The sequence below is a fragment of the Callospermophilus lateralis genome, unplaced genomic scaffold (assembly GCF_048772815.1).
Source record: "Callospermophilus lateralis isolate mCalLat2 unplaced genomic scaffold, mCalLat2.hap1 Scaffold_73, whole genome shotgun sequence".
NCBI classification, from domain to species: domain Eukaryota; kingdom Metazoa; phylum Chordata; class Mammalia; order Rodentia; family Sciuridae; genus Callospermophilus; species Callospermophilus lateralis.
In genome coordinates this window covers 4,509,392-4,525,412 of record NW_027515346.1, presented here as the reverse complement: position 1 = coordinate 4,525,412, position 16,021 = coordinate 4,509,392, and the positions used below count along the sequence as shown (strand labels likewise).

At 37.0% G+C, this 16,021-nt stretch overlaps 1 pseudogene; it reads left to right on the top strand.

Annotated features, from left to right (window-relative positions):
* Positions 1-2,326: 2,326 nt before the first annotated feature.
* The window catches only part of LOC143387938 (semaphorin-4C-like), a 57,351-nt pseudogene continuing 43,656 nt past the window's right edge, over positions 2,327-16,021 (top strand).

The following is a 16,021-nucleotide window of genomic DNA, read 5'->3' as shown; positions in this document are numbered from 1 at the left end:
TTTATTCTATTTATTTTTTCTATGTGATGCTGAGGATCAAACCCAGTGCCTTAAAATTAATGTTTTACAATGCATATTTTTCTGTTTTACTACTCATTTGGGTGTGAACAATCTGTTAATCATACATAATTTTTGAGAAACCTATAGGATCACTTAATAAAACCCAAACAAACTCATTATGCAATACTAAACCTAACATTACCACCAGAATGGGAGCTATTTCCAATCCATGCCTGTATATTAATATGAGATTACATGTACACTTAAAACATAATTCATTTTTTTAAAAATTTGTAAGAAATACATTATGTATAAGTCCTGAGTTATATTCATGAATCAACTGGAGAAAAATTAGTAAACATATATATTTCCCTATCAAAACACCATAGTTATCAAAGTTTTTAAGAGGTATAGTGAAAGAAATGCATGTTATCTGATATTCATATTCATTTCATAACAGTAATGTGACTGACAGATAATTCAATATAAATCCTCAACTTATGTTAATACCAAAATTGAATTTGTAGGACATTTCAGTATACCTATGAACTCCTATGTGTTTCTTGAGTAAAACATTGAATATCCAATGCCAATGGTGACTGTAGATTTTGTGTCTTCTTCATCTTCTATATTCTGCCATTCTCCATTTAAAAATACTAATAATCATATAACATATGAGATACATTTCTATATCTCAGAACTTATATATTTTTACCAAATTTCATACATATTTTCCAATGTGCCTGCTTATGGATTCTCATTGGGGGCTGACATTATCATTCACTACATCACTCAAAACCTACTGTGAAAGATAATTCATTATTAAGCCTAAACTCTTTGTTCTCCCCAATAAACCTACATACTGTGCACATTTAAGTGGATGTTGACTAAGACATTCCATTATTAATGGTACACTTACTGTGTCATCATTTATTGACTTATAGGATACATCATTGCATTGCAGAATTTATATATATATATATATATACACACACTCTCACATACACATACTATGTATCCAAATTCCCCACCTAATGTCCTTCTGTAATTCAAATCATACATGATGTTATGTTTTGGTCTAATTTTTTCACTGATACATTCTTATGTATATTCATGTTTCCCAATACTGGTATTTTTCCTCTAGAATGACTCCTCACCCAACTCAAAATTTCATGTTAACTCTAAGTTTTTTCTATTAACTCAATTGAATTTCACAGTATATATAGAGTTGATGTTGCACGATCTCTTGGCAAAACCCAAATAACCTTATTGTACAATACTAAACCTAATATTACCTCAAGACTTAGAGCTATTTTGAATCCGTGCCTCTACATGAATATCAGATTCCATGTGTATTTAAAACATAACTTAAATTTTCCTGTTTAAATTTGCATGAAATATATTATGTATTTGTCCTGGGATACATTCAGAAAATCCTTATAATATGTCCCCATTGAGTCATGTGCTAGTACCAATTTTCAGCAGCTAGCAAGAGCCAACCTTTAACTTTTCATGAATTTTACAAATCAGTGTTAAAATATAGTCATTGGGCTGGGGATGTGGCTCAAGCATTAGCCCGCTCGCCTGGCATGCGTGCGGCAGGGTTCGATCCTCAGCACCACATACAAACAAAGATGTTGTGTCCACCGAAAAATAAAATAAATAAATAAATATTAAAAGAATGCACTGCCTGATACCCTTCATCTTTAAAAAAATAAAAATAAAAAATAGAATATAGTTATTATTTGAAATTAAATTATGACCCCAACATTTGCGGCTGATGAGCAAGCACGTTTGGCACAGTGTTTGCTGCAAGCTGACCTACCTCTGGAGCACAGGCTTGGACTTATCTGGCTTGGGATCGGATGTCCTCACTTGGTGCTTCTGAATGCCCTGGAAACCCAGTGCCCAGACCTTCCCGCAGGGATTTGAGGACTCAGCCCCACCCCCACCAGCGCATCTCCAACCTAACTGCAGGGCAGCATCTTTACAGCTCCATCAAGCTGTGGTCCCACACTGGAGTCCTGAATACCAGCAGCCACCCTACTTTCCACCGCCCTAGCAGCAGTTGGCTTACACTCAGTCCGTGGATCCCTACTCACATTTGAGCAAAGCCTATGCTGCAGCCATTAGCCCCCTGCACCAGCCTGTGGCCGCCAACAGTCAGCAATGGTCCTGGCCTGGCCGCCAGAGTCAGGAGGGGGCCGCCCTGCCTTTACAACTAGGGTGCCTGGCCGGCCTGCTTCCTCAACTCTCTGGGATAGAGGGAAGTGCTGTGGGCATCCTCGGGGATGCCTACAGCCACCCAGATCTGCTGTTGCCCCACATGCACACCCTGAATGCTACAGGCCTGGCAAAGAACCTGGGGCTCCACAACATGGCTCACCAGATAGAAGAGGTGAAGAATGTCAACCCAAACCTGCCTGGGCATGATCAGACGGTAATCTGCAAAGGTCCCATTTTCCATGGCTTAAAACCCCCTGGGTCTCCCCTGTCAGAAGGAGCTGGTGATAGCCCTGATGAATCCTATAAATCTCCTGCTCGGTTCTGGGAAGATTGTCTCTCTTCAGCTCCACATCCAAATGTAAGTGACTGTGGCTGAAGTGCAGAGGTGATTGTCACTTTCTGAATGCTTAAAGGCCTCTCTGCTGGGAGGTATTTTCAAAAAACAAAGCCCCAAACTGGCTGATAGTTGTGGGAAAAGTTGGACAAGACTGGCCTGAAACTTCCAGCTGGGAGACAGAAAGCTGCTCTTGTGATCCTCCTGACATTCTTGGTGGAAGGAAAAGCTGTTCACTTGGCTTGGGGCTTTGCATATGGCTGTGAAGTGGAGTTTTCTAGTAAGCCAGTGGCCAAATATTTAACCAGGCCTTACCTAGGAGAGTAAACCAAGATGGCAACAAGAAAGAATAACACTGTGGGAGGTCAGCAAGTTTGTAAAGAATTCACGAACCTTCTCAATCAAGACCAAACACACAATGGCAACAAAAGGCACTCCCTGGTCTTAGAAACCTACAAACAGAACTGCTTGTCTTATTTTAGCCTAATTACCCATGGGTTTGGCAGCCATGTCATCTGTACTCCTGTGTCTGGGGTGCAGAACTACATCAAAGAAGCCCTGATTCTCATAGACAAATCCAATATTAACCCCAGAGACCAGAGTCCAGCAGATTCTAATAAGACTGGAGAAAATGGAGAAGCAGAGGGAGTAAAACGGAGGTGAGCACAGGGCCAGAGGGAAAAGGACAGAGGAATCCATCTCCACTGGGACAGACTGGAGGCACCCTTGCTAGGGGAGGAGATTCCAACCCCTCTTATCCAACTATCCAAAGTCCTCTGTCATTTGAGGCATGCAGGATCTTGACCTGCCCTCTGGGATCCCTGCGGATTCTCTAGCACTGCAGTGTCTGTCCTTGAACACATTATCCCAAGGTGACAAGTATTGGTTTTTGTTTTGTTTTTAATTGTTCAGCCTTTATTTTTTGGAACCCCATCCCTCCTTCCTCTGAAAGTGGTGCTACAGAGTTTTAGAACCTTCTCATAAGTTCCCCAGGGCTTACAAGAAATCATATGCCTAGCTGTTGAAAGTTTAGATTAATGATATTCAGATTATCTACCTACCTCGGTGATGGTGCACTTCAGGAGGAGGCAAAGGTACCATGTGCTCTGCTGCCAGTGAGCAGGTGCTACGTTGGGGCAAACCCAGTGCACAGAGGGGCCTTCTGGTTGTAGGAAACTTGTAGGAACAATTTCTACTGACATTTCATTTTTATTTTGTCTGGTTTTTTTTAAAACTTTGTAAGTTAACTCTTTAAATGGGTGACTCTTTGGAGTGACACATTCCTGTAAGGAACTGAAAGTTTTATTTGCATATTTATTTCAGATCTTGATTTTTCAAGTAAACTTGAAAAGGGTGAGAACTAAGCATCTGCTGCTGCCTGTCACCCCGCAAACCCCTGTGGAGTCTCTGTATTTTGAGAAACAGTGTGTTGAGTGTACAGACTTATTTATACATAGTTTAATGGGATCTGTAAATACTGGTGCACTACTTACAAGTTTTTGAGAAATAGGATTTGATTTTAATATTAACTTTTAATGGTGGTGTGGTAATTTATAACATGTCTTTAAATTTTATTAATCTGTACACAGGGTATGAAGAAGCAAGAGGATACACAGTTTTGTTCTTGGTTTGAAAGATTCTGTTTAATCAGGGATCTCTGTTCAGAAAGCAATAACTTCATATCTCATTCTTGTGAGGCTCATTCACTGTAAGGTGAATGTGTGTTATACTTGGTATGGATGAAATGGAGGTTTAGAATTGAACTCCCTGCATGTAAATATTCCTCAAAGCAAAGTGTGCATATGATACCTGTATAATAAAAGTATTCTTGATAGAATATGTGCAAAAATAAAAAAGTAAAATTAAATTATGTAAATGTGAAACTAATCAAATCATATTAAAAATACAGGTAATAAATTATCAAAACTCACCACTTTTGCTTTTTTATGGTGTCTTGCTATGTTCCCTGCACTTCAGGCTGTTTATGTGTCTTCTGTGTGTGTGAGATAGAAGTGTTCCGTGGTGTGTGATTTTGTGCCTTCCAGTCACTTCACACTGACTTGGCCATGATGGGAATAGTTATAATAGGATAATTACAAAGACTGGAAACTAGGGTTTTTATTTTCCTTATTAGTCTATTGTCCAGCAAAGACTAATAGGCTTATGACCAAGATGGTTCAAATTCTAACCTCTTAACTAAAAAAGAAATGAGAGAAGGAAGGAAGAGGAGAAAGGAGAGCTTCTCCCAGTGTGCTAACCTTCATATGTTGCTTTTCTCTGCAGACATCTATGATGCTCTGCTGGCCTCTGCCTTGCCTTGGGTGTCCTTCAGCAGCTCTTCAGAGATGTTCAGTAGCCATGGCCTTGGCTTTGCAAGTCTAAATCAGCGAATGGTGAGTCAGCTGTTGTCTCTGCTCCTTCATCAGAGAGAGCTTACATCTTTATTTCTGTTCCTATAGCTCAAAAATTAATTATTTGAGTTTTAATGAAATTGAAGAAATTGGAAATTTCATGTTTTTTTTTTATTTTAAATTTATTTTTATTTTATTTGGATAAATTTCTTCCTTATTGGTTGCCAGTAAATACTCATAAAGTAAATTTAGTCAGAATGAAATTATTGGAGCTATTCATTATTTCCAGTTCTACCAAATTTTTTTAGTTTGAGAATAGACTATGAAAAGGTTACTATTCCAGTGAGCTGATCATGAAAAACTAAAATATGTAAATAAGTAAAAGAGCCAATGTCAGAGCCAATGGGATTAGTCAGCAGGCCACCACACAGTATCTCTGTGATGAAAAGAGTCTATGGCTGCCTGATGGGCAATGAGCACCATCCTGGGACATCATATGAGAGGAAGCCAGGGGAAAGTTGTTCTGATAGTAGGGATTTCCTTCCCAGGTAGTATGAAGGAAGATGTGAACTTGCTTTTTGGAGATGTATCATTCCATCTTAGGACTCCAGTATCATTGAGTAAATTACTTTTTTCTGTTGCACAAATAGTAGTTTAGAGGATTAAATAAGTTAATACAATTAAAGATAAATCTTTCTACAAAATTCTAAAGAGGTAGACTGATTTTTCTGTGAAAGGTGAATTAATTCATTCAGGAAGTACAATTTAAAATGAGCTCTACCCCTTCTAAGTACATCATTGTAAGTATTGGTGATGTAGCCTGGAGTTGAGTATTTGCTCCCTTTTATGTAATATTCCAAAGATCTGGGTGAAAGTACAGCCTTGAGTTTCTTTATCCCTTTAAAATCAAGCATGATGCTTAGTTATCAGATACATTGATAGGAAACAGTCAATACAAGAGGAAAACCCAGAACGTGATATTTAAATATAAAATATTTAAATTGCCCATGATTGTCCTCTCTCATTTTTTAAATGTGCAGGAGCATTCTGTAGCATGAGAGTTAGACTTCAAATCTCATTCAATATATTGTAAAATATACTGTCATTGAAACCAGAGTTCATTTATTATTTACATTATCAAATTAACATTTTTTGGTCTGGTGATTAATCCAATACCATATTAACACCTAAACTTTTCAGTGGTTGCAAAGATTATAATAACTAAGTAAACACTCAATTTTTTATTTTATTTTTAAAATTTTTAAAATTTATTTTTTAAATAAATGATAGCAGAAAACATTACAATTTTTATTGCACATATACAGCACAATTTTTCATCTCAAGTTGTATATTAAATATGTTCACCCTAATTTGTGTCTTCATACATGTACTTTGGATAATGATTTCCATCACATTCCACCATCCTTGATAACCTCCTGCCTCTTCCCTTCTCCTCCTACCCCACTGTCCTATCTAGAGTTCATCTATTCCTCCCATGCCCCCCCTCCCTACCCAACTATGAATCGACCTCCTTATATTAGAGAAAATATTTGGCATTTGTTTGGGGGGATTAGCTAACTTCACTTAGCATTATCTTCTCCAATACCATCCATTCACCTGCAAATGCTATGATTTTATTCTCTTATTGCTGAGTAATATTCCATTGTGTATATATGCCACATTTTTTGTCCATTCATTTACTGAAGAGTCAATTCAATTATTTTAAAAAAGCCCAATGGTCTTGCATGTTGTGTTTCTGATCTGCAGAGACAAAAAACCTGTTATGATTCAGGTTTCCCTGCAGTAGGTACTTTGGAGGTCATAAACATATAGAAGAAAAAGTCTTCTAGTTTCAAATCTACTTATTTCCGTTACTAATAATTTAAAAAAGTTAACAGCTCAGAATATGATAAGTAGTCATTACAAAATGGTAGTACTAAATTCACCATGTATATTTAGATTACTTTCACTGCATATTTAAGTTAATTTTTCCTAAGAGAGTAGCATTCAGCTGATTAGGTTTAGTGTTTATGGTTGCAACTCTAATTGCATGTAATGTGTGTTTCAATGAATATTCCTTGATATTGCTACCAAACTTCATGCTCATTCCTGAAGTGTGATTTGCAAAGCTTAATGTATCAATACTTCTTCTGAAGGATTATTTATGTTTTTTCTGTTTTATGTGTATGATTTTTCTTTTATACTAATGCATTTTATTTATTTCTGTATTTGTGTTGTTTTCTATTGATTTTTGAAAAGTAATAAAGTATTTCTTAGCAACACCTTTATGACAAATAAAGGAAAGGGGACTTATGAACTGTACTGGGAAGGCTGAGTATCAAAGTCTGGGCAGGTTCAGGTGTTTCCAGTGACCAAAGACAGAGAGGAAGTTCCCAAAGGGCTGAGCATCAAAGCAAGTGATCTTGTGGCCATATTTGAGTCAGTGATTTTTTTGAGTTTCTTACTGGAAGAGAAAAAATATTGTAGTGATAGTAATGGATTTGTATTATCATTCAACATAGAATTAAATGTTCTTAAAGTTCATTTATTTTTTTATTTGTACATGACAGTAGAATATATTTTAACATATAAAAGCAGAGTACAATTTCCCATTCTTCTGCTTGTACATGATGTGGAATTACATTGGTCGTGTATTCATCTTTGAACATAGGAAAGTGATGTCAGATTCATTCTAGAATCTTCCCTATTCCCATTCCCCTCCCTTCCCTTTATTCCCCTTTAAATAATCCAAAGTACTTCTATTCTCCCCCTACCCTAATGTGAGTTAGCATCCACATATCAGAGAGAACATTTGCCCTTTGGTTTTTTTTTTGGGGGGGGGGCTGGCTTATTTCACTTAGCATGATAGTCTCTAGTTCCATCCATATATTGGCTAATGCCATAATTTCATTTCTCTTTATGGCTTAGTAATATTCCATTGTGTATATATAATACATTTTAAGAGTTTATTTTTAAAAGCTCTGCTTGTGGTGATTCTTCTGGAATTCCCATTTAAAGCCTGAGGGTAGGTTCCAGGTATATATTTAATAGAGTGGCCCTGACATGATATGCCTTACATTTTTATTTCAAAAAACATAAACTTTTTAAAAGTTAACATCTCACAATGCCTCCCCTAAAGTTTTTTAAATTGATAGATTTTTTAAATACCTTCATTTTGTTTATTTATATTTATGTGGTGCTGAGGACTGAACACAGTGCCTCACACAGGTGAGGCAAGCGCTCTACCACTGAGCCACAACCCCAGCCCCAAAATTGATAGATTTTAAGAAGTACAACTTATTCCCAATTAAGAAAATTCATGTCATTAGATACAGGTAAAATTCATTTATTTAAAGAGACACTTTTTATTGTTGTTTACTTTCAGGACAAGTTTAACTGTAATTAAATATCCATCAATTTTAATGCCTTGAACATGACTATCTTTTTGCACCAAAATATTTTCCTCTTTAATTAGGGATTATAAGTTTACTTATTTGGATTCCCCATTAAAGAAGTACTCTCAATTATAGCTGACCAGAAATGCATATCTAAGGCATTGTTACTGAGATGTATTTGGACTGACATGGTCCAACAAGAATCATATTCTTGCAATTTTTAAAATTATCTATTATTTTTTATTAGTTGCTCATGACAATGCAATGATCTTGACATATCATACATTTTAATCAAATGGGGTATAATTTCTCATTTTTTCCAAGTGTACAGGTTGCAGAATCACATGAGTTATACGGCCAGGAATATACATACAGCAACACTAGTGACTATTTTATTCTTCTGCCTTTTCTATCCCCCCTTCCCCTCCTCTCTCCTCCCGTCACCTCTCTCTACACAATCAAATGTGACACATTTCTCTTCCCCCCCTCACATCATCATACATGTATTTTGTATAATGTGAGGGTCTTCTTCCACCTTTCGTGCAATTGATACAGGTGAAATTTCTAACAAAATTGGATTTGACTGTTTACTTTGTTGGCATCAAAATTAAATTTGTATTTTCTAAAATTAAGAGTTAGTATGTTTCATATAAAAGCAGATTGCTGAATATGCATTCTAAATAAAAAACATGCTATAATATTAATTTTCACTTTTTCTTTTCAAAATCGTTCTTAAGAAACTTTCTACTCCACATTTATCCAGTTAAATGTTAAAAAGTAAAAAATAAAAAAAACAACACAAAAAACTATCTCTATATAAGCTTTCACTCCACATTTTACTTGTTCATAAACTCTAGGGACCATAGATAAAGCTGACTTATAGCATTCAAATGCTGGTGCCTTCCAGCCTCATTGGCACCTTCTCATTCTGTCAGTCATGGGGGCTGTAGGTGCAGACCTAGATATCAGAGCCATGATCTTGGCAGAGGTGGTTGAAATTGACTAGAAAATCATACCAGTGTTTTTTTTCTTTTCTAATTCCCCAAGTGCTTGCATAAATGCTCTTTTACAGGAAAGGACTGCTTTGTTCATAACACAGATGCTGAAATTTTGAGCTCTAAAGCTGAAAGTGGCCACGTGCATTTGTGATCCCATTGGAGACAGTGGAAATTGTAAACTTCTTTGATTGCAACTGAATCAAAAGTGGCATTGAGAATGCAGTATCAATTTTTGTTTTTGCAAAACAAAAGTAGATAGAGACATATGGAACTGATTTGATTGTTCCTCTTTTCCTTGTAATTCTCAGCCTTACCAATGCCATTGAATATGTGTCCACAAAACATGGACTGCACTCATCTGCCTTCATTTCCCTTTATCTAATCCAAAATACTTCTATTCTCCCCTTACCCTTTTGTGAGTTAGCATAAGCTAATCTGTGTTATGCATTCTGTAGAAACTGTACTTTGAATTTTGTATTTTAACATTTTTACCTCATATGTTTGTAGATCCAGGAAAATATTTGCCTAATACTTCCAATACTAGTCATTGCCAAGCATTTTATAAACTCTTGTTAATGCTAAGATACTTATTTCTCACTTCCATACAGTTAGTAGTATATACATTTATGTTATGGGCATCAGGAAGATAAATAAGAAAATAAAAATGATTAGATAAGGGAAAATATTTAAATTTGTCCGTAAGATACTAAATAGCTTTTTACAACATGAATATTTACAATTTCAATTCTGAAATTTCCCAAATAGTGTATGATATAAAATTTATTGGCTTTTAATTCAAGAAATGTTTTTTAAAAACTTAAAAGAGTAAATGATAATTTAAAATATCTGAAAGTATGTCAATCTCTGATACAAATAAGAATATTACTAAATATTCAATGTGAATCTTACCCTCATATTTTTTCCATAGAACCTAGGTTTGTTTTCTGTTTTGTTATGTTTTGTTTTTTATTTTCATCATTATGCACAGGCAGATGCCTAATGGAATTGGCCTATGTTCCATCAAGTAGGTCAATTCAAATCACAGCAAAGGGACTTGCAAACTAGATTTCTATAAGATGAATGAAATACAGGGATGATTTTGCCTTTGCACATCAGATATTTAATTCTATTTACTTTTTTAAAAATTTTAGACCTATGAGGGCAAAGAAATTTTTTATTTTTAAGCTAACATTATGTTTTGTCCTGAGATAAAAAGGGTTTTTTTTTTTTTGTTTGTTTTTAACCCTGCAAGATGCACTATGGGTTGAAGTGCTGTGGACAGGCCAAAGGTAAAACTGTGTGTTTTCAATATGTTCATGTGCTAGCACACAGCCCTTTCTTGGTAGTTACATAGCTTTATTTAGTCAGCTTTTACAAACTGCAAAATGGTAGCATGGGGAAGCACCTTGAATCAACAAGGTTTGTACAGAATCTTCCCTGGAGTAATTATATGGAAGGTAAACATTCATCTGCTCTTGTTCTTTTCTGCTCCTCCTCTAGTTTAAGAGCCTCCATATTCTCCATAGAGCTTAAGTTACCAGATGAGATAAACAGAATAAATCGGCCAGGTTTGTTGTAGTCAGCAGCCTTCGGAGAGGCAGTGTTAGGTGTGACTTTGTCTCCAACTATGTCAAATTATAGAAGTATCCTCAGAATCTGGACTCTGCTGGACTCAGTTGCCTGTTTTGGATGGTTGAACACTTTCCAGGAATGCTTAGACTTATTAGTGCTGTTCCTTCCTTGCAAAATGGTATTTGGATGCACAGGACAGTCTCCTGCCCTTGTGGAACTGTATAATAGGAGGAGACATCATGGTATACATCAACTCCTCATGCTGGTCCTTGGCTCTTGCTTGTGCTGAGGAAGTTTGCCTGGCCTTAACCCTGAAGACTAATTAATTACATCTTCTCCTGAAGCCTGTGGTGGACTTTCTAAGTGTTCCCAGGGAGCAGTCATCATCCTGCGCTAAATGTGTCCCATGTCATTTGGCTTTTTGCTGATGGTGGGGCCTCCCTGAAGTCTGTGAGTTTCATTTATGGCCTGAGCAGAAAGTCAGGGCCTGGATTATGTTTACTTTGCCACTGTCATGCTGACCTTCTGTTTAGATACTGTTAGACTCAGCTTACTTCTTTGCCTCCTTTTGATGACCTTTTGATGGAAATTCTGAGTCACTCTGAGCCAGTGGAAAAAAGTACTGATTGGTTTGTCCTGGCAGGTTAGGCTCAGAACTGACCTATCAGCTCAGCTGCAACAACTAGTCACTTTGTCCAGTGATACCACAGAGGGCATGGAAAATGAAAGCTTTACATGACGAGGGAGTGTAAAACCCGGAACTGCAGACTGTCTCTGACTTGGCATGGTCCAACCTGTGATTTTTCAGCTTTACTATGGTGTGATAGTGATTTGCATTCTGTAGAAACTGTACTTTGAATTTTATATTTTAACATTTCTTGGGCCACATGATCTTATATTAAGTTTGAACAACCTTCCTCTATAGCATATTGTGGTATTTGATAGGTTAGGTGTACTTAATGCATTTTTCCATTTATAATGTTTTTAGATGATGGGTTCACCACTTTGCAATGCCATGTTAAGTGAAGGAATATTAGTATTTGGAAAAGGGTGGTAATGGCTGATGACTACTTTGCCCCTACAAGATCATATCCCTAAATTCCATAGGGAAACAAAGCAAAATCCTGCTTGTAGGTTTCTCATATTTTTCTGACTTTTATGATCTTCTGGGCCTTTGTTACTGAGTAAGGAGTGTGGATTTACTTTCCCACCATGTGTTAGGCATTTCTTTCTCCTGAGCAGCCCAAAGTCATCACATCCTACTTTCCTCTTTTCTGAATTGTTTATACTCTCCCTAGATTATCTGGGACTTAATAGTACAATGATCCCTGGCAAACAGCAATAACTAAAGGTGAGGAATGACAATTAGAGCAGTTTATTTCAAAATTATTTCTGTGTATATGATCTGTGTGATTAGTATATCATGGTGACCACAATTTTTCCTTGAAAGTTTTTCAATCATCTTAGAGTAAGTAGTACCTAAGGCTCACTTGGTACCTTCCCAAATGTTGCTGGGAGGCCTTCTTGGGACCAACCACATTCTAACCTAGTTGGGTAGCAAATTCTATTTCTTTTCTTTTTCAAAATAACTATTCTTATTTTTTTAGCTTCTTATATTATTCCTCATACACTGCAGTACATTGAGAATATTAGTGTGTGCTCTCTTTATAACCAAGGTGTCTTTGTTTACTTAACCTGTTTATGAATGAAATGCTTGTCCCTATGGAGGTGTATTTTGCCCATAGCTTGCCATACTTTCAATGGCTCCTCATCCATGCACAAACAACTGCTTTGCCTCTTCTGGGGAATGAGAGATTCCCCTTTTCCCCATTTAGGGATCCTGGTAAAAGGCCTACCAACAAGGAGGGCCTTCATTCCTGGCCAAAGGCTGAGGTTGAATTAGCGACCTTTCATGAGGCAATTTGGATCACTACAGTGCATGAATCCTTTTTAAATCAAAGCACATGGGATTCCTAAATAGCAGGTCTAATTTGTGGCATAGCAATTGCTCCAGACTAATGGAATGTCTCATTTTGCTGAAAGTTAGTGGAGACCTTCCTGAGTAGGGGTTGACTATATTACTGTTTCTGGGACTCCCTCATCTCTCTTCCCCATAATCATTGAAGTTTGACTCCTATGATGTTGCTCCATGGAAATAAGGTCAAATATCACACTATGGGGACACATGCCCCCTCTTGGAATGTTCTTTATCAGTGGAATTCACCATTTGTGAAACTTGGACTTCCTCTATTTTGCATGTGTATTAGAGCAATATATATCCTATGACAGGGAATCTACTTGTGCCTCTTCTCTCCCAAGACCCTCACAGCACATTTACAAATTGCAGTTAATTAGCCTATCATAGTATCCTTAAAGAAAATGTTTTTTCCATCAATGGGATTTCTTTCCCAGAATCATTTGGCAGACCATACCAATAAATAGAGTATTTAGTTCTCATAAAATTATTTCTGAGGGCCTCACCCTTGAATTTCCTGCCATGGATGTATACTACATTTAATTTTTGAAAAAAAAATAGTGACTAACTAACTTCATTAGAAAAAGTAACAGAGAGCTTTCAGCATTTGGGGTATCTGGCCTCCTGCTTTGCTGGGCAGACTACTAATTGTTATGAGGACAACAAAGGGACATACTACTGTTCTGATCTCCTGTGTGGCAATATGAAGTCTTATGTACTGAGGTAACTCAGAGGACCTCTGGAAGATGCACACAGATGCTTTCATTGACCCTGATCAGATCTCTGAATAACACCTCACAAATGTGAGGATTTTACATGATAAAATCAGCTTGGTGGCATAACTTATTCATGCATAAATTACATACTGTATATATTCAGATTGTCTATAGGCTTTCTAAGCAATTCTAACTTTATTTTTAATGTGAAAAGTTAGCAGAACTGTTTTAGAATTTGTCAGTAAAGAACTTCCAACAACTAAGACCTGAAAGCAACAGATCAAAACAGATCTTCAAAATGTCATGGTGCCTCTCTGGCCTCTTTCCTTTCAATTTGTCCAGGAGACTGTGCACATGAAAAAACAGAGTAACATACAATAGTGGTCATTTTTTTTTTATGTAGGAAGAGCTACATAAGTGCGTATCAAATGCCAAAAGGCACTGGAAGCTGTCGCTGGGGATTGTACCCACAAAACTTCAGGAAGCTAGTGGTGACCTCTCAAGCTGAGTTCCCAAACCAGGCTCCTTTGCCCACCATACAGCATGCTAGTCACTGAAATGAGTTTTTTAAAAGAGCAAGAGTTTATCCACAAGGTAGCCAAACATGAAGATGGGAAGCCTAAGTCTCATATTGACCTCCTGAGAACAGGGTTTGAGGACTTTTATGGGATATGGAAACAGGGTATTTAAGGCATGGGCATGATTGGAGGTGAGGTAATCAGTGGTTTTTATAGGTGTAATTAACATTCATGGCTCTTCCTGGGTTGTGTGTTCACAAAATGTCAGCATTAGCATGATATGAGGGTGGAGCTTTGGCCTTTTAACATCAATAGGACACCCATTACATACCTGAACAGGCCCATGGAAAGAGTCCTTTTTAAAAAAACAAACAAAAAACAAAACAAAATGAAAAACAGCCTCCTCATGCCTGAAAAGAAACCTAGGTAACGATTATCATTTTAAAGCCTGTGCCAAAGGTACTGGCTACAGCAAGGCTAGTAGGAGACTAATATTATTTTGCTAAACTGAGTGACCTTCAGAGTTAGTGATTTTTAAAGGGAATGAAAAAAAGTAACTAAGCAAGGAGAATAGGGTCTCAGAGTCAGAGAAGTACAAAGGCTTGATTAGTTTAAGTGAGAGTAGGCTAGCTGTGTTTGCTATGGGCAAGTAATTGTCAAATTTAGGGTTCTTTCTTCCCTTGAAGGCTTGGGAGAAAAATTCTTCTGATGATTAAGTTCTTGAGAATGACCTGAGTGGGGAATAGGAGGTTGACCTTGATGGAGCCTTTGTGCTTCAGAAGTTACATATTTACTATTGTAGGTCCTTCTTTTACTATATGCCCAAGGGATGATTGTGGCCCATCTAGCAAGGGTTTGATTTTAAATATACTTTAATTGCCTCAGTATTACTGACATTTAATGAACATCTCAGATTGACCAATATAAACATATTTTCAATTTATTTTTGAGTTGCTTATTTGCAGAGCCACTATCGAGTATGTATGCATTTCATTAGAAACTGTTTTACCATTAGGTTTCCGAGTGTGATTTTTTTAAATTATGGATGCACTTTTTGGGAAATTGCACACCAGCTCAGGCTTCTGGAAAATTTCAATAAGCATGGGGAAAGGAGTCAGAGCATACCTCGATTGCTCTAGGGATAAGACTGCATTTTCTTCACCCTAGTAGCTAGAAAGCTTGCATATAGATAACTGGAATTGTTCACTGAGGAATCAAAGCTAAAGTAAATACTTTTGTAAATTCCAGGGTTATGTTCAAAATCTCAGGTGTAAATCCCAGAGATCTCTGAGAGAGTGAGCAAGTAGCATGCATCCAGCTGCCGGCATCTTCATGTGAATACTGCTTATTCTTTGTCCTCCAACTCACACTGATTATCTAGAAACCCAAAAGAGACACCTGTGAATTCAGATGCAGTTAAGTGAGGAAAGAAACAGAGCTGGTTCCAATGCCATTAGAAAAAATGTTAACAGTGATTTGGGGGAAAACTTACCTTGGCTACAGTTCCAATTTAGTATTTATTTGAGTGACATTGGGATGCCCTGAAGTTGGGCAGATCTTTTAATTTATCTGTGCTCTCATACTTGTTAGTGCTTGCTTTGCAGGCACAAGGCCCTGGATTCAATCCCAGTACCACACACACAAACAAAAATGAGAAAGCATTCACTTATTTTCACCTTTCATCTCTGAGTATTTTTTTTCTCTTGAAAAAGCTGACACTCCAACAGTCTTTAGGGCAGTGTATTCACAGGGGCCACCAAAGCATTGATCAGTGTAATCATCTTTGGCCCGAATAATGAAGGCAGGGCAAGTCGTGAGCTTTTCACATGATTGTTGCTAGTTTAGTTTTCTTCATCATCTCATCTTCTTCTGCAAATTATTCAGTATTTTTTAGTTACCTCCTGAGGAACCTGTAGTAAAGCTGGCAATGACTGAT